Genomic DNA, 18,602 nt, shown 5'->3' with positions numbered 1-18,602 from the left:
ACAGCAACGTGTTACAAAGAAAAATATACACAGAAACCTCCATCAGGTCATAGAGGGCAACCACTCCCTTTCCAGCACGATGTTTCAGCGGTTCTGGGTGATTTGGGCCTTGGGTCCAGAGAGAGTGGAGATTTGTGATTGACGGCTTCCCGTGGCAACAAGCCACGCCCCATTAATCAGGGCAGCATCCGGGGCATTGCGGTCGGCAACATCCTCAGCGGCGCCAGGCCCCGCCTATCCCCTTGCTGACGTCAGGGGCTCATCCGGGGCACCCGCTGTGATTGACAGTCCCCATAGCAACGCGCTCCGTCCGCCGCCATTTTGTTGTTAAGAGGAGAGAGAAGAGAGAGAAAAAAATTTTTTCAGGGCTTTCCCGCCTCGGAATTTTTTTTTACCCGCGGGGAGGGGGTATCTTTTTTTTCCTCTCTCAACCTTATCCCCTCCTTACCCCTCACCCACCCACCCTCTCCTTACCACTACCACAACCTTCCCTACCCTTCTCCTCCGTTCTGATTTTTTTCCCCCCCCCCCCTCCTCCCTCCGAAGGCGAGATCGGGAGATTCGGAGAGCGGGAGGAGAAAGTTGAATGGTCGGAGCGGCCGGAGAAGTCGGGCTGGCGAGCAGCGCAAGGAGGTGTAAAGCGGGTTTGAAAAAAGGCGGCGCCGAGGAGGTGTTTGCTGTTGCGCAGGTTTGTAGTGCGCGCCATTTTGTGAAATAAAAAAAGAGGGGGGAAAGACCGAGTGAGAGGAGGAAAGGTGGGGAGGGGGGAGGTCAGAGACACCGTTTAATCCCGAATAGTCACTCACATCGAAGGGGCGGCAGGCTGCTCGGGGGAGGCGGAATGAGGTGATTCTGAATTCCCGTGCTGGAGATTTATTTATTATTTTCTTTCACACTACCTCCACCATTCCTTCCCCCTCCCTTCCCTGTAACACCCGCCCCTTCCCCAGAAAGGAGGGGACTGTAAGCCCAGGCGGCGGCGGTAGCGGCTTCTCAGCAACGAGAGTGTCCTGGGTAACAGAGGGAGGGAGAGAGAAGAGAAATCGGGGAGAGGTTTGTCTTGACTTTCATTCTAATTTATCAGCCACTTAATTCTATGCTTTCTTCCCCGCCAACCCAAGCGGCCTGACACTTATTTAAAACGTTGTTCGAATTTGTTTAATTAGGGTCTCTTTAAAATAAGGTGCTATTGGGTCAGAGAAGAAGATGGGCCCTTTTTGACAGCGTTACTGCGCTGAATGTGTTAAAGTGTATGTTGCATCCCCAAGTGTCAGCCACAGGGCACAGCAATGTAGCAGGAATTAGAAATGTTAAGCATGTCATTTTCAGGTATATATGACAGTTGTGCTATTTCAGTGATTTGGAGAAATTTTACTGAGACGTTTAGCTTGGGTTTATTTAGCCAGTGCACGATGCACAATTCATGTCAGCTTTGATTCCCAGTCTTTAGTTATACACTGTGATTTCCTTATTTTCTTTTGCTATTGTCACATCAGTGGAAAAGAAGAGTTTTCTTGTGCAAAATCGTGATTTGGGTGATGTCTGCCAAAAAAAATGAAATGTTGGATCTGTAATATGTACAACTCAAAGTCATTTAAAACATTATATATTCTGAAAAGAATTTTTAATTAATTTACTTTTTTGTGCAAAGAATGGACAGATGTTAAACTTCTCAGATCTCAGTAATACCATTCTTTTTAAACTGTGTCTAACCATGAGGTATGACAATTTTATTTCTTAAAAACTGCACTTGTTAAGTTTTGTGACTGATAAAGTCAAACTTTAACCTGATGTGTACAGATGTGAGATTCTATGCCCAATTTCAACATGCCAAATTGTGACACTGCACTAATTTGCGCTGTTTGGAACTGTTACATCTGTTAACAGCAATTGACAAGATTGCTGAACAAATTAATGACAGTTATTTAAGTGGCTTGATGAATATTTTGAAAACACTATGTAGACTAACGTATGTTATTCTGGTCAAGTGAAGAGAGTTTTATTTAGATTTTGTTGCCACTGTCATCTTCAATAAATGAAATGTCAATTGCCCATAATTACCTTTTGGGATTAACCTTTTTATCTCCCAGTGCACATTCAGGCTTGGATCTCCAGTGACTTTCATTTGATCTCAGTAGAGGAATCCTTCCAAAAATATCTTTAACATTCCTTTGTTTTCAATACTTAGATCTCTAAAAATGTTCTATACCAAACTGATACTTTGACTTCACCAGGAAATGTGATTGTGATTGGAATTTGATTGTCGGACAGATGGTATTTTAAAGTCTGTAGAGTTGAAATACTGGTGAAAACTTCAATCTTTGTGGCAAGGTCTGCTTACAAAAAAAGCATTGCTGATTGAATTCTTTGAGCTTTCTAACTAATATCAAAACAAGTCCAGCAAAAATCTGCTCCAGGCTCTACAGTGTTCTGGTACTTGGGGCGTTTTGATATCTGACTTGTATTTTATACATCTGATTGTGCCAGATTAAGTCTGGGTAACACTCACCTAAGTCGTAGGTGTGTATGTTCAGCACCAGTCCAAAGACAATGTTGGCTGATGGATGAGGCAGGAAGTCAAGACCCTATTTACTGTCTTAAATGATTGTCGAATATCCCATGACACTTCAAGGAAGAGAAGGCAGTTTCCCAGATCTTCTGACCATCAATTGTCCATCAATTAGTATTGTAAACTATTGAATGGTGCATCATTTCATTGCTAATTGAAGGATCTTGCTCTGCAAATTAGCTGCCAAATTTTCCTTCAGTGCTGACTGTTTCAAAGCAGTGTAACATTGAATTAGTGAATGGTGCTTCATTAAATGTGATTGCAATACAATTTGATAGGGTTCAAAGCATAGGTTGGTAAAAGTTCTCTTTCTTTTCTCGAAATTAAATCAGTTTGTTCTGATGAAACAAAAATGCGGCAGGGGCAATATGTTTGCTATCCAAATATGATAGTTTGTGTTCCTGGAAGTGAACTGTGTTAACTGAGTTCCAAATTCTGCTTTCCTGTTAGTGTTCTCACCAACATTCATTGCATGCCTTTTTATCTACATGTAAATTTCAGGAACCTTTTTCTGTGATCAAGTCCCTCCATGGGCATGATCCTCCTGGGCCCAACAACCACGTTGAGTATTAGTCCTCTGTTCTTCCTCTAAATACCCAGTTTTAATGTTGTATCCTCTCATCTCAGGATGAAATACCCACTTTTGACTCTTCATTCTACAAGGCTGTTGTTACATTGCTCTTCTCCCCTCTTTGAAAACCATTTACAGTTAGATTTTCATCCCCTGTATTTCTTCAGGTCTGGTATTTGATAACAAGCAAGTTTTTTTTCCCACTTGAATTATGTATGTTAGAGCATAATGTTATTCTAATTGTTCTAGTCTGGTTACAGTGTGGTAGACATTTGATGGCGATTAATGCTTAATCAGTGTATGTAGTTGAAAAAGTTGCTTACAGTGGTTTGTGTTCAGGGGGAATTTATTTTTCTTTTACAGAGGTGCTTTTGTGATTTGTTAATTAATGTACAATTTTCAGTTGTGATTGTATGGTGGCCAGATTGCAAAAGTACTCATGCTTATTGTTGTTGCAAGAGAAATGTGAATTTGGCAGATTTCCATTAAAAAGACACTTTGAAAATAAAAGTTGATTGTAATGCTGTGTTCAGAAAAATGTCAGTGTATTAATTTGTGTATTTCATTCAAGTAGACTGTTCAGTTTTAAATCATTGTTCAGCGTAAAAGTCTTTTGTTTGTAAGAAAAATATGAAGTATTGAACTGAAAAAAACTAAAATAATGTACATGTCATTGTTCTAAAATGCCATGAGTTAGAAAAGCTGAAGCCTGCTGAATTGTCATGTTCATCTTGTCATGTTTTCCTTAAGTGAGTCAGCAGGGGTGATTGCGTCATGGAGCTGTGATGTGAGAGTGGGATGTGAATGAGAAACATTTAATTTGAATAATTTGAATTTGACCTGATCATGGTTAGGTATTTTTTGTCCTTTTTCACCTTTTTGAATCCGAAATCTGCAGTCCAGGACAGACGCCGTTAGCTCATTGAGCCTTTGGAGCTTTGTAAGGGAAGTTGTGCCGCACTGTTATTTCTCGAGTACCTGTCCATCTCCCTTTTAAAGATATTTATAAATACAACTTCTGTTATCTTTTCAGGTGCAGTGTTCCCGATTCTGCCAATTCTGAAGATAGTTCTCCCAATTTACCCCTTTAAATATTTTGGTTCCGAAATTGTGTTACTGTTTCTTTTGAGGGGTGATGCCAGATTACCAGATTAGATTAGATTAGATTACTTAGTGTGGAAACAGGCCCTTTGGCCCAACAAGTCCACACTGACCCACTGAAGCACAACCCACCCAGACCCATTCCCTTACATTTACCTCTTCACCTAACCCTACGGGCAATTTAGCATGACCAGTTCTAAATGGGAATGGTAATTCTTCATCTTTTTTTATCATTAACACAGCTACAAATTAGAAATGTAATTTTCTCATTCATCCCATTGAAGCTGATTTAACACAGCATAATGTTTCCCAACAGTATTATTTCTTCGTTATTTTTTCTACAGTTTTATTTTATACTGTAAAACATGTGCAGATATATTGTGAACTTGTCCACTTTGGTAAGTAATATGTAAAAGCACAGAACTTTTTAACATGCTACAAGATGGGGAAAATGTATATTTGGAAGTACTTAGATGTTCTTTTGCACAAATCATGTTACTGCACAGGTATACAGCAATTAAGGAAGCAAATGGTATATTAGCTACTGATGCAAAGAGATTTGCACAGAACAATAAAGAAGTCGTAATATAATTTATTGAGCATTGGTGTGGCTGCAGGTACTCCCAACAGGTTTACTCTCCTTCGTGAAGAAAGGGTTTAGTTGAAATAAAACACAATTGAAGATGTTCGAAATCTGAAACGTAACTCGAGAAACTTAACCGGTCTGGTGGCATCTGTAGAGAGAGAAAAACAACATTAATGCTTTGAACTGCAATGTTACCTCAATTTCTCGGTTCATAGACGAGGCCAGGTCTGCTGAGTTTTCCCAGCACTCTGCACTTACGTTGAAGAATTTAGTTGCTTTGGAGGGAGAACAACGAGTATTCATGCAGTTGAGTCCTTGGATGAGAGGATTGTATAATGAGAAGAAATTTAACGACACTGCCTGTATTCCATGGAAAGCAAAACGATGCAGTGTAATCTAATTCAAGCATACATTGTTATGAGGCTTGTCAGGATAGATGCTGAAAATATTTCTTCCAGTTGGGGAATGTAGCATCCACGGTCTCAAAATAAATGTTGGTCATTTGGGATTGAGATGAGACAAAGTTTTAAAATATGATTCTTTGCAATTCATTACTGGAAAGATCTATCAAAACTTTGTCCACAAAACCCTAAAATTTAGGAGTAAATGTATGTAATTCAGCCCATTGAGTCTGCTCTATCATAGACTGAGATCATGGCTGACGTGATAATCCTCTATTCTGCCTGTCTCCGCTCTCAGTATCCTTACTTATCTTGCCTCAACAGTCCTCTGTGATAAAGAATTCCAGAGATTTGCTAACCTTACAAGAAATTCTTCCTCATCTGTGTCTTAAATATGCAACTAATTGTCCTGTGATTATGCTGTCTGGTCCAGGGCACTTTCAAAAGGGAAATGATCATTTCCTATCTATCTTGTCATGCTCTTGAAGAATCTTGAATGTTTCAGCAAGGTCACCTCATTCTTATGTATTCCGATGAGAACCGGACCAACCTACTCTGCCTCCTCATAGTACCTCTACAGCTGGTATCAGTCTAGTGAAAGTTTTCTTAACTTTTCTTCGCTTTCTCAAAGTCAGTATATCTTTCCTTAGATAAGGGGCTAACAATATTCGCTGTATTCCAACTATAATCTGATTAGTCCCTTGAATAGTTTTAGCCAAACTATTCAACTCCATTCCCTGTGAAATTGAGGCCAAATTTCCATGTGCCTTTCCTATTACTCGATGAATGTAGATGCCATTCATCATTCGTGGACACTGACTCCCAAATCCCTCTTCTGTACCTTTCTGCAGTCTTTCTCCATTTAACTAATATTAAGCTCTTCTCTTCCTACTAAAATGTATAACCTCACATTTTCTGATATATTGATTCGAAGTTATTGCCAACATAATCTGTCAATACTTTGCAGCAGATTTTTGTATCATCCTTGCCACTTGCCTTTGGATGTATTCTTGTCATTCATAAACTTGGTATAGTATATTCACTTTCCTCATCCATGTAATTCATATATAAATAGTCATCACAGCACCGATCTCTGTGGCACTCCACTAGGTACAGATTGCTATCCTATAAATACCCCTTTACCCCAACACTTAAGCGTTTAGGGTAGACCTGCAAGTGATGTCGAGACAGAACAGCAAGAGCTGCTTTAAATGTGTAAAAAGCACATGGGAATCCAAAATCAACAAAGACCCCTTAGAGAACAGTATTGGGGAAATAATGGGGAACCAGGAAATCTCAGTAGTTAATCATTACTTTGCATCAATCTTCACAGCAGAAAACACAAACGTTCCAAAATTACTCAATGATCAAGGGGCAAAAGAAGAAAATAAAGACTATTACTAAAAAAAAACTGCTATGCAAGCTAATGAAGTTAAAAGACTGGTAAGTTCTCTAGATCTGATGGGGTGCATACTAGGATATTAAAGAAGTAGCTACAGAGTTTGTGGATGTGCTGGCAATAATCTTAGGAATTCTTAGATTCTGGAAAAGTTGCACAGGTTTTAAAAAACTGCCACTGTAACACTTTATTGTTTAAATAGTGAAGCAGACAAAGTAGTTAGCTATAGGGCACTTAACATCAGTTATTGGGAAAATGTTAGTCAATTGTAATGAATGTAATAGCAGACCATTGAGAAAAAAATGATTAAACAGAATTGGCATAGCTTCATGAAAGGGCAGTGTTGTACAACAAATGTGCAGGAATTCTTTGAGGTGGTAGCAAGCAGTATAGCTAAATGGGAAGCAGCGAGTGTATTGTAACTGGATTTTCAGAGGCTTTGATAAGGTCCACACGAGGCCATTTAATAAGATATGTGCCTACAGTGTTGGAGGTAATAGATCAGCTTGGATAGAGAATTGGCTCACTAATACAAGACAGTGTTGGGATAAGGGGGTATTAAGAGGATGGCAATCTGTACCTAGTGGAGTGCCACAGAGATCAGTGCTGTGATTACTATTAATAAACATATATGAATGACTTCGAGAGTCATCAAACCACTTAGTTGTACAGCACAGAAACAGTCCTTCAGCCCAATTTGTCCATGCTGACCAGGTTTCCTAAACTTAACTAGTTCCATTTGCCTGTGTTTGGCCCATATCCCTCTAAACATTTCCTACCTGTCCAAATGTCTTTTAAATGTTGTAATTGTACCTCCCTCTACCACTTTGTCTGGTACCTTGTTTCACATATGCACCACTCTGGGGGAAAAATGTTGGTTCTCAGGTCCCTTTTAAATCTTTCTTCTCTGACCGGAAACCTGTGCCTTCTGGTTTTGGACTCCCTAATCTGGGAACCAGGTCTTGTTTATTCACCTTATCGATGCTCCTCATGATTTTATAAACTCATGTAAGATTACCCCTTAGCCTCATGTGCTCCAGGGGAAAAGTACCCAAGCTGATACAGCTGCTCCTTATAATACACGTCTTCTAGCTTAGCAAGCAAACCTACATCCAGAATCTCAACCTGAACTACAAATCTTCTCAAAGCTTGCTAACACATCTATTCTGAGTAGCATCCTTGTAAATCTTTATTGCATCTTTCCAGTTTAATAACATCCTTTCTAGCAGGGTGATCAGAATTGTATGCAGTATTCCACATGTGACTTTACCAATGTCTTTATGTTGTAACATGATGACCTGACTCTTTTACCGAGTGGTCTGACCAAAGAAGGCAAGCATGCCAAACCCCACATTCTCAACCCTGTCGACCTTTTACACAACTTTCAAGAAACTATGTACCTGCACTTCCCAGAATCTTACCATTAACTGCGCAAGTCCTGCACTGGTTTGTCTTACTGAAATTTTGATTCGATTTATTTTTATGTTCTGTAACAGTAAAAAGTGTTCTTTTTGTGCTATTCGGACAAATCATACCTTACATAAGGGCATTGGGGTAATTGAACAGAATGCAGAATATAGTGTTACACCTACAGAGAAGGTGCAGAGCGAGATCAACTCTTAATATCTGGGAGGTCCATTCATAGGTCTGAGAATAGTGGGGAAGAAGGTGTTCTTGAGTCTGTTGGTATGTTTTTTTCAAACTTTTGCATCTTCTGCCTGATGGAAGAGAGTACAACTGGGGAGGGAGAGGTATTTGATTATGGTGGTGGCTTTCCAAAAGCAGCGGAAACTGTAGATGAGTTAATGGAAGGAATGCTGGTTTTCATGGACTTGTCTGAGTTCACAACTCTTGATTTCTTGTGGTCTTGAGCACAGCAGTTGCTATACCACACTGTGGTGCATCTCTAAAAATTGGTCAGAGTCAATGTAGACATGTAGACTTCCCTTAGCCTTTTGAGAACGTAGAAGCTTTGATGTGTTTGACTAGAGGGTCGATGTGGATAGACCTGAACAGATTGTTGGTGCTATTCCCTCCCAGGAATTTGAACCTCGACCCCCACCCCCCCTCCAACCTCAAACGCCATCTGCCATTCCTCAGTCCACTAATCTTCCGTTCAATATGCCACCAATTTTGGTATCATCCGCAAATTTACTAACTATGCCTACAATATTCTCTTCCAAATCCTCCATAGAAATGATGAATAACAGTGTACCCAGCACCAATCCTTGCAGCACACCGGTGGTCACAAGCCGCTTTCTACCAGCATCTGTCTCCTACTGTCAAGCCAATTTTGTATCCAATTGACTTGGTCTCCCTGGATCTCATGTGATCTAACCTTATTATTCAGTCTACGATGTGGAACCTTGTCAAAGGCCTTTCTGAAGTCAGCGTAGACAACGTCTATTGATCGTCTTGATCACTTCTTCAATAAAAATTCAATCAAATTAGTGAGATATTATTTCCCACATACAAAGCCATGGTGACCGTCCCAAATCGGTCTTGCCTTACAAAGTGCATGTAGATCTTGTTTCTCAGAATTCTGACCAACAACTTCACCACAACTGATGTTAGACTGACTGGTCTGTTGTTCCCTGCCTTTTCCTTGCAGCGTTTCTTAAATAATAGTACAACATTAGCCATCCTCCAGTCTTCCAGCACTTCGACCATGGTTGTCTGTGATACAAATATCTTCACTCGGAGACCTGCAATTTCTTCCCTAGCTTCTCCATAATGCCCCGGGATACACTTGATTGTTTATATATGCAATTGTGTAGCTTTGATTGAGGTGCAAAGCTTTTATGCTGTGCAAAACTGAACCTGAAGCTGGAGGGTTTGGGATGTGGGAGGGAGAAAGAACAAAAATGACAAATGGCATGACACAGGACCAAAATAGGATGATAATGAGACAAGCTTTGCAATAAATGTGTGTACCCAATAACAACAAAACCTCTGTCTCCCAGATCCACCCACTTCATGACTTTTAACACTTATCACATTTCTTCTTAACATTCTTTTTGAGAAGAACAACCTCCACTTTTCCATTCTCTGCATAAATGATGCCCCTCATCCTGTGACCATTCTCTCCAGAGCTGCCACATTCTGCCCTAAAATACGATATGCGGAATTGAACACTATACTTTAGCAAATGTGAAACTTATGTTTTATAACATCCATCATAACTTTCTTGCTATTCTTTCTCTCTGCCTGTTTTATTTAAGGGAAGAACTAATTTCAATTCTTTAATGACATATGCAAAATACAAATTTTCAAGCATTGGAGGAGTTGAATTGGAATAAATTTATTGTCTTGTATACTGAGGCACAGTGAAAAGCTTTGTCTTGCGAGCAATGCAGGCAGATCAGAGTTAAATAGCATAGATAAGTAAATAATAGGTAAACAGTGGCAAAAGCAAAAACACAGGTACAGGCGAATGCTAAGAGTTTGAGTCCGTTCAGTATTCAACAACAGTCGGGTAGAAACTGTTTCAAAACCAGTTGGTGCATGTTCAGGCTTCTGTACTTTCTCCCCCCCGATTGTAGAGGTTGTAGAAGAACATTGCCAGGGTGGGATGGATCTTTGAGAATGCTGGTGGCCTTTCCTTGACAGCGGTCCTGGTAGATGGGTTCTATAGATGGGAGGTTGGCCTTTGGGATTCTCCGGGCCAAGTTCAGCACTCTGTACCCGTCTCCGAACTTGAATGGTACAATTGTCATACCAGATAGTGATACATGCAGACAAAAGTTGGCAAGGGTATTTGCCGTCATGCCAAATTTCCTCAGCTCTCTGAGGAAAAAGAGGCGTTGTTGGGCCGTTGTAACCAGTGCGTCCACTTGAGTCCAAGAAAACTTGTCATGAATGACCATGCCCAGGAGTTTGACACTCTCCACCCGTTCCACCTTTGTGCTGTTAATGTGTAGGGGGCATGAGTATGTCTGTTGAAAGTCAATAACGAGTTCCTTGGTTTTGCTGGCATTGAGAGCTGGGTTGTTCTGATTGCACCATTTTTCCAGATGTTACACCTCCCGTCTGTAGTCTGTTTTGTCGCCATCTGAGATTCAACCAACTATGGTGGTGTCATCAGTGAACTTGTAAATGGCCTTTGGCGATACAGTCATAAGTATATAGTGCATACATTAGGGGGCTAAGTACGCACCCTTAGGGAACTCCAGTGTTGAGTATTAGCGAGGATGATATAGTGTCTGCAATCTTCACTGAGTGTGGCCTGTGGGTTAGGAAACTGAGGATCCGGTTGCAGAGAGTGGGGCTTAGTCTGAGATCACTAAGTTTAGTAATCAGTCTCAAGGGAATATTAGTGTTGAAGGCTGAACTGTAGTGAATGAATAGGATTCTTGCGTAGCTGTTCTTGTTGTCAAAATGTTCTAGGGAGGAGTCAAGGACAAGCGATATGGCATCTGACGCGGATCTGTTGGTATGATAGGCAAATTGGAATGGGTCAAGGGTAGTAGGGAGGATGAAGTTGATTAACACCATGACTAGCCTTTCAAAGCACTTCATGACCACCAAAATTAGGGCCACTGCGCGGTAGTCATTGAGATATGCTGCATGGGCCACATTAGGCACAGGGATGATGTTGGCCCTCTTGAAACAGACAGGGATAATGGCCTGCTGCAGGGAGATATTGAAGATGTCTGCAAAGACTGCCAGTTGATCTGTGCATATTCTGAGTGCACGGCCTGGTACTCTGTGTGGTCCCATAGCTTTCCTTGGATTCACTTGAAGAAAAATTGATCTGACCTCTGGCTGTTGGGATAGATTTGTCAGGACCTGTCAGAATAGGTGTTTCCTCTCTGCTGAAATTCTGCCCAAAGCGAGCATAGAAGGCTTTAAAATGATATGGGAGGGATGTCATCATCTGCTATCTTACATGTCTCTTTTTAGAACCTGTTCTGTTGTTCAGTCCTTGCCACAGTTGCTTGCTGTCTGTCTGGGTCTCTAGTTTCGATTGGAAATGGTCCTTGGCTGTCTTAATGGCTCTGTGAAAGTCATACTTGGATTCCTTATATTTGGGTGGGTCTCCTGATCTGAAGGTCTCATGTCTGATTTTTAGTAGGTGTGTATTTCCTGTTGGGGAACACCCGGATTGATTTCCTTTGGTATGCAGTCCTCCACACACTTGCTGATAAAGTCTGTGACACTGGTAGCATACTCTTCCTGCGAACTGTTTGAACATGGCCCAATCAGCCGATTCCAGACAGCACCGGAGTTGATCTTCTGCCTCTGACCACCACTGGACCTGTATTCATGAGGGGGTCTCCTGCTTGAGCTTTTGCCTGTAGGCCGGGAGAATAAACCTGGCATTATAGCCAGAGTTTCTGAAAGGAGGGCGGGGAATGGAGTGGAAGGCATCTTTGACAGTGGTGTAGAAGTGGTCTAAAGGGTTCAGGTCCCTGGTGAGGCAGGTAATGTTCTGATGGTACTTAGGCAACACCTTCCTTAGATTGGTTTGATTGAAGTCATCAATGTTGGTCAGCTTTGACAATTGCAAGCAAATCCAAGGAGGGACAAGTATCGTCCCATTTCCCCCCCCCCCCCCCCCACGCTTGGCGACACAGTATCGTTTTGCCTCCTTCATCTTTATTCCAGGCCTGGGAGGGAGAGAGAACCATCGCCCACGGAGACATGCGTTCTCGGTCTTCTCTGGAATCAGTTTCTAAATGAAGTATATAGTCATTTTACAAGGAGGAGCATCCAGATAAGGTAACATACATATTGATTGGGTGACCGTTAGAATCCGTGAGTGTCAAAAGTAAAGATTAAGCCATCTGCTGTTAAATAATGAATGATTGGCTTCACATAATGATGTTACATACTGAATGCTACCTCATAGTTAAATGGCTGTACATAATGAATGCTTTTCCACCTTGTTAACTCATTACCCTTGCCTCCAGTACTCCATTGTTAACTGTAGGTTCTTAGCTGGTTTGAGTCATGCTCAGGTGAACTTCTTGTTTCACAAAACTCAGAACTTAATTCTTTCCCTGCCTGCTTATACCCTATTTACATTCTCAAGAGGATGTATATTGGGTATAAGCCTCCTTGAAAAATTACCCAACAATATCTGAGAAACCCTGGCTTAAGACCATCCATTAGTGGAGGGAAAGCAACTGGGAAAGATCTGTGTTCCTCACATCTCATTGCTCAACTTCAGCATGCTGCTGGCATCAACAGACAACCTGTGCATACCACCCTCTCATTTGCTTATCCACTACTTGCCTAATGTGACAGGCTGCAGGCCGCATGTGATTCTTTTCAATTACTTAAGGACTTCGTTTTAGCATGAAAACAAATGATCCTTCATCACAAGGGATTGTCTAACAAGGGTGACGAATGAGCAAGAACCAATATGGATAAAGCAATGAGTGCAGGTTGACAAAACATGAATATAGGAGGATGCCCAGCACATCATTGACATTCCAATAGCCAATCATTCTAAAAACATGAATGCAAGTTTCAGCAGCATATACATAGAGGTCGGGCAAGAGGGAGGCAATGCTAGAGATGAAAGGCTTTTACAGTGGGGAAGAGAAATAATCAGAAGCTCAGGATTAATGAGAAGTCAGCATTTTGAATTGTCTGGTCCAACCCAAGATAGTGAACAGTGAAGAATTAGTATCAAGGTTTATCAGATTTACCTTTTAACTGGAAAACTATGGCTGGTCCTCGACTTGATCGACCCTCTAATAATAGAGGCGGTAGATGTGTTAACAGAATTGGTATAGATGTAGTGATATAATCAATCGATGCACATGTGGCACTCACTTTGACCCAGATATTGGGATGCTGTTCTCAAGGGGCAATATATAGATGAGGAAGAGCAGAATATCAAGGATAAAACTCCAAGTCTGTGGGGTAGGGATGCCCTGGAAAGATCAGTTCTAGGAGAGCAGAGAAACCATTACTGGAAACTCTCTAATTATAAATGTAAAAGTAACAGTGAATTCAATTAAGGGCTGTTGCATTGAGTTAGATAAAGGGAAAGAAGTTGGAAGGAGATGGCACAGTCTGTGGCGGAGGTTGATTACACTTTGAAGAGGATGTTACAAAGACATTTTATATTTGACATTGTTTGATGGACATAGGTTTTTAAGGATAGTAGAAAAATAATTTCAATTTTTGTGGACATAGTTGGACTGCTTTCTTCAAAAGAGATCACTGCAGCTTACTGTGGAAAATAACACTTTGTTTTATAAAAAAGGCTCAGAAACCTTGGAGTGCAGGTTCATGGTTCCTTGAAAGTAGAGTTGCAGGTAGATAGCATAGTGAATGTGGTGTTTGGCATGTTTTCTTTAACTAATCAGGAATATTGAGTATAGGAGTTGCGAGGTCATGTTTTGGCTGTACCAATCATTGGTTTGGCTACTTTTGGAATACTGCGAGCAATTCTGGTCTCCTTACCATAGGAAGGATGTTGTGAAACCTGATAGGATTAAGAAAAGATATACAAGGATGTTGCCAGGGTTGGAGGATTTGAGCTGAATAGGCTGAGGCTGTTTTCTTTGGAGTGTTGGTGGCTGAGAGGTGACCTTGGATAGGTTTATAAAATCATGAGAGGCATGAATTGAGGCATAAACGGGCAAGGTCGTCTTCCTGGCATGGGGGTGTCCAAAACTAGAGGGCACAGGTTTCAAGTGAGAGGGGAAACATGTAAAAGGGATCTAAGTGGCACCTTTTTCATGCAGAGTGGTGCATGTATGGAATGAGTTGCCAGCGGAAGTGGTGGAGGCTAGTACATTTAAAAGGTGTCTGGATGGGTATATGAATAGGAGGGGATTAGAGGGATATGGATAAAATGCTGGCAAAAAGGACTAGATTTTATATTTTATATTATATATAAAATATTTATTTTTTTATATTATATATAAAATATTTTTTATTTTGTATCGGATATCTGATCGGTATGGATGAGTTGGACAGAGGGGTCTGTTTCTATGCCAAGTCATAGAGATATAATGTGGGAGGCTTAATCTCACAATGATGGTCACTTTTAATGAAGAGATGGAAAAGAATTTTGTTCTGACCAGTGAATTCTTTACTATGGAGGGTTGTTGAAGCTAGGTTATTCAATCAGTAAGGAAATCAAGGTTTATAAAGAAAATGCCGGATGTGAACTTAAGGATTATCAAGACCTCTGCACCATGGAGCATATCTGATGGACTGAATGTCTACTCCTGTGTCTTATGGTATCAAGTATGTTGCACAAGCACCATGCCTAATGATTCTAATTTTGTTTCCTTGCTACTGTTCCCCATGCGCGACAGGCAGGCACACACACAGGTGCAGGCGCAGCGACACCTGCACAGACACTCACACACGATCATTCACTTAAGAAATGCCTCTTTTATGTTTTAAGGATTTTCCAACTTATTTCATAATTGGTGAATTCTTTTATCATACATAGTTGCACAAACAGGCACAGCAACTAATTTTGATGTAAGGTCATGCAAGCAGAAAACAGGAGGGAAAGCATGACCTCTGTTCAGCGTCTTGCCTAAAGGGCAACAGTTCAGCGCAGCAAAATTAGTGGTGCTCGAATGGTGAGTCCACAGCTCTGACTTGGAAGACCCCTAACACCTAAGGCATTATGATTGTGGTGATATATTTAAGTTCTAGTCATAAATAAGGAGGGAAATCTTTTTTTATCAGTTGATAGATCTATACCACGATAGTGATAAAATTCCTGTATATCCATTCTTGTACTGGACAGAAGATTTGTTGGTCTGATCTGTTGTTTGGGTGTGTTGACCTATCTCAGTGGATCAAAGCTTTTGTTTAATTTTGGAAAAATGCAAAATTTTTGCACCTTGAATAAAATAGCTTACACCTAGAATATGTTTGAGTGAGCCCTATCATTTGGCATTGGGGTGTAACCTCTTATATTGATAGTAATCAAATGATTGAAGTGTGGAAATCAACAGTTTTGTGATTAGCCATATATTCTCTAATGCCCCTGGAACTTTGAGCCTGTAACATAATGAAAATGGAACAAGTGGTGGCACAGTGATAAAGTCGTCTAGGCTAACGGCAATTGGATTAAATTGAAATATAAAGCCAGTTTCAGGAAGGGTAACCACAAAACTATCATCATTTGCCATTAAAGCACATGTACTTAACTTTTTTTTAAGGAATGTGGATTTAATTCCTTCCTTTATTTGGCATACATGTGGCACCAAACCCCCACACATGTGGTTGCGTCTTAACTGTAAAGAAATGGTGCCAGTGTGTAATATTAAGTATCTGAGCTTTGCATCATACTCTACTTAATTGAGGAATCGTTTAGCTCAGTTGGCTGGTTTGATGTAGAGTGATACCAGCAGCATGGGTTCAATTCTTGCAGTGGCTGAGGTTGCCATGGAAGTCCCACCTTCTTAACCTCACCTTTCCCTGACCTTCAGATTAAACAGTCTACCAGTCGTGTCTGTCCAATGAGATTTCCAATTTCTCCAAATTAATATGTTACTTCAAAGTAACTTGGCAGAGGATAGAAACAAAGATTTCTCATTAGAAAGATGAAACCTGCTGCACAATGATATTGGGGCAGAGAGATTGCACTAAAGTAAATAAGGCATTATGCAGGGTCAGAGTAACAGGGAATAGACTAATGTTTAAGTAAGGCTTCTAGTACACGTATTTGATTGCATGGAGTGTGGTAAAAAAGCTTGGTGCACAGATAAAGACAATGTGATATTCTTGCTGTAATGGAGATTTGGCTTAAAAAGTGAAAACAATCAGTTCTTGACTCATAGACATTGAAGAGAAGGAAAAGGAGGGGTTGCAGTTTTTGAAGGAAAATATGTGCAGATGGTTGGGTTCAAGGAAGCAATCTGGTGTAGATTAAGAAACAGTAGCGTATCATTGACTGGGTGTCTTCCATGGTCTTCCAACTACAGAAATTTATGGACATAAACCTTGCAAGGACATTTCAGATAGGTGCATAAACTACAGAATACTTTTAAAATTATGTTTACTACATCAATCTACATTTAATGTAGAGGCTAGATGAGGAATTTATGAAGTTATAAAAGATAAGTTTCTATATTTCCAGCTCCACAAGGAATTATTCATTTCTTGATCTGAGTAAATTTACAATCCTGATAAATAAGTTGTTGTCCCGTTTTTCCCTCCATCAGTCGAAGCAAAACTTTTTGTGGACTGTTAGCAAGGTTAGATCTCACAGAATACAGAGAGAACTAGCCATTTGGATACAGAACTGGCTCAAAGGTAGAAGGCAGAGGGTGATGGTGGAGGGTTGTTTTTCAGACTGGAGGCCTGTGACCAGTGGAGTGCCCCAAGGATTGGTGCTGAGTCCACAACCTTTTGTCATTTATATAAATGATATGGATGTGAGCATAAGAGGTATAATTACTAAGTTTGCAGATGACTCCAAAATTGGAGGGGTAGTGTACAGCAAAGAAGGTTGCCTCCGATTATAACACGATCTGGATCAGATAGGCCAATGGGCTGAGGAGTGGCAGATGGAGTTTAATTCAGATAAATGTGAGGTGCTGCATTTTGGGAAAGCAACTCTTAGCAGAACTTATACACTTAATGATAAGGTTCTTAAAAGTGTAACTGAACAAAGACACCTTGGAGTGCAGGTTCATAGTTTGTTGAAAGTGGAGTCGCAGGTAGATAGGATAGTGAAGAAGGCGTTTGGTATGTTTTCCTTTATTGGTCAGAGTATTGAGTACAGGAGTGGGGAGGTCATGTTGCGGCTGCACAGGACATTGGTTAGGCCACTGTTGGAATATTGCGTACAATTCTGGTCTCCTTCCTATCGGAAAGATGTTGTGAAACTTGAAAGGGTTCAGAAAAGATTTACAAGGATGTTGCCAGAGTTGGAGGATTTCAGCTATAGGGAGAGGCTGAACACGCTGGGACTGTTTTTCCCTGGAGCGTCAGAGACTGAGGGGTGTCCTTATAGAAGTTTACAAAATTATGAGGGGCATGGATAGGCTAAATAGACAAAGTGTCTTTCCCTGGGTGGGGGAGTCCAGAACTAGAGGGCATAGGTTTAGGGTGAGAGAGGAAAGATATAAAAGAGAGCTAAGGGGCAACTTTTTCACTGAGGGTGGAACGTGTATGGAATGAGCAGCCAGCAGAAGTGGTAGAGGCTAGTACAATTGCAACATTTAAAAGACATTTGGATGGGTATACGAATAGGAAGTGTTTGGAGGGATGTGGGCCGGGTGTTGCAGGTGGGACTGGATTGGGTTGGGATATCTGGTCAGCGTGGACAGGGTGGACCGAAGGGTCTGTTTCCATGCTGTACATCTCTATGACTCTGCTTGTCAACATCTCTGTGAATCTTTGTCAGTCAGTTGAACAGCTTGGGCTATGAGTAAGGTAGAAGTTTTGTCAGACCAGAAAACAAAACCAGGTCTGCAGCCACCAGCAACACTGTCTTGCTCTCTCCTTACAGTAAACCTGTTTAAACCTAAGTAAAGCAGATTAACTGTCCTTCAGATCCTCCAAGTTGTGACTTTGAATTGGATAAGTCTGAGACCTTTCATAAGCAAACCATCTACTATGTGCCCCTTGCACATCAGTAGTAGTATTTTGGAAAAAGAAAAGTTGAGGAAAAACTTTCAGATCAGCAAGCACCTACTCAGCAGATCTTGTGAATGAAGAGAAGCTGTTTTCAGTTTTCATGCTACCCATGTGTTTTCTCTTTTCCCCCCCCAGTATTTTGTTTGTGTAGGTCAGGAGTTTATAGGGGATTTAGAATTATTGTTATCTAGGTAACTTAGTTTTAATTGTGACCAGTGATTTCATTTGGGTGCTTTGTATATTTCTTTTATTTTGAGCACCCTACTCCAATGTGTTGTGAAAATATACATAGCAAAAGGTTAACGAATAACCTGAAAACTTGTTTCAGGGTCCACAAAGAAGATTTCTGCATGTAGGTAGGGGATCTGAATGAAGTGCTGAATAAGTTTTCCAAGCAAGAATCT

At 40.8% G+C, this 18,602-nt stretch overlaps 1 protein-coding gene across 4 annotated transcripts in view; it reads left to right on the top strand.

Annotated features, from left to right (window-relative positions):
- The first annotated feature begins 316 nt into the window (after positions 1-316).
- The window catches only part of LOC140486469 (dual specificity tyrosine-phosphorylation-regulated kinase 1A), a 114,295-nt gene continuing 96,009 nt past the window's right edge, over positions 317-18,602 (top strand). For 3 of the 4 annotated variants that reach the window (XM_072585681.1, XM_072585677.1, XM_072585679.1), the window contains exon 1: positions 317-688. The gene's annotated coding sequence lies outside the window, so the exon portion shown is untranslated. Of the gene's footprint in view, positions 689-950; positions 1,054-18,602 lie in introns of all 4 variants that reach the window. The other variant, XM_072585678.1, reaches the window with a different exon arrangement.

The sequence above is a fragment of the Chiloscyllium punctatum genome, chromosome 15, assembly GCF_047496795.1.
Source record: "Chiloscyllium punctatum isolate Juve2018m chromosome 15, sChiPun1.3, whole genome shotgun sequence".
Lineage (NCBI taxonomy): Eukaryota > Metazoa > Chordata > Chondrichthyes > Orectolobiformes > Hemiscylliidae > Chiloscyllium > Chiloscyllium punctatum.
The sequence above is the reverse complement of the archived record's forward strand: the minus strand, read 5'-3'. Positions and strand labels throughout refer to the sequence as shown.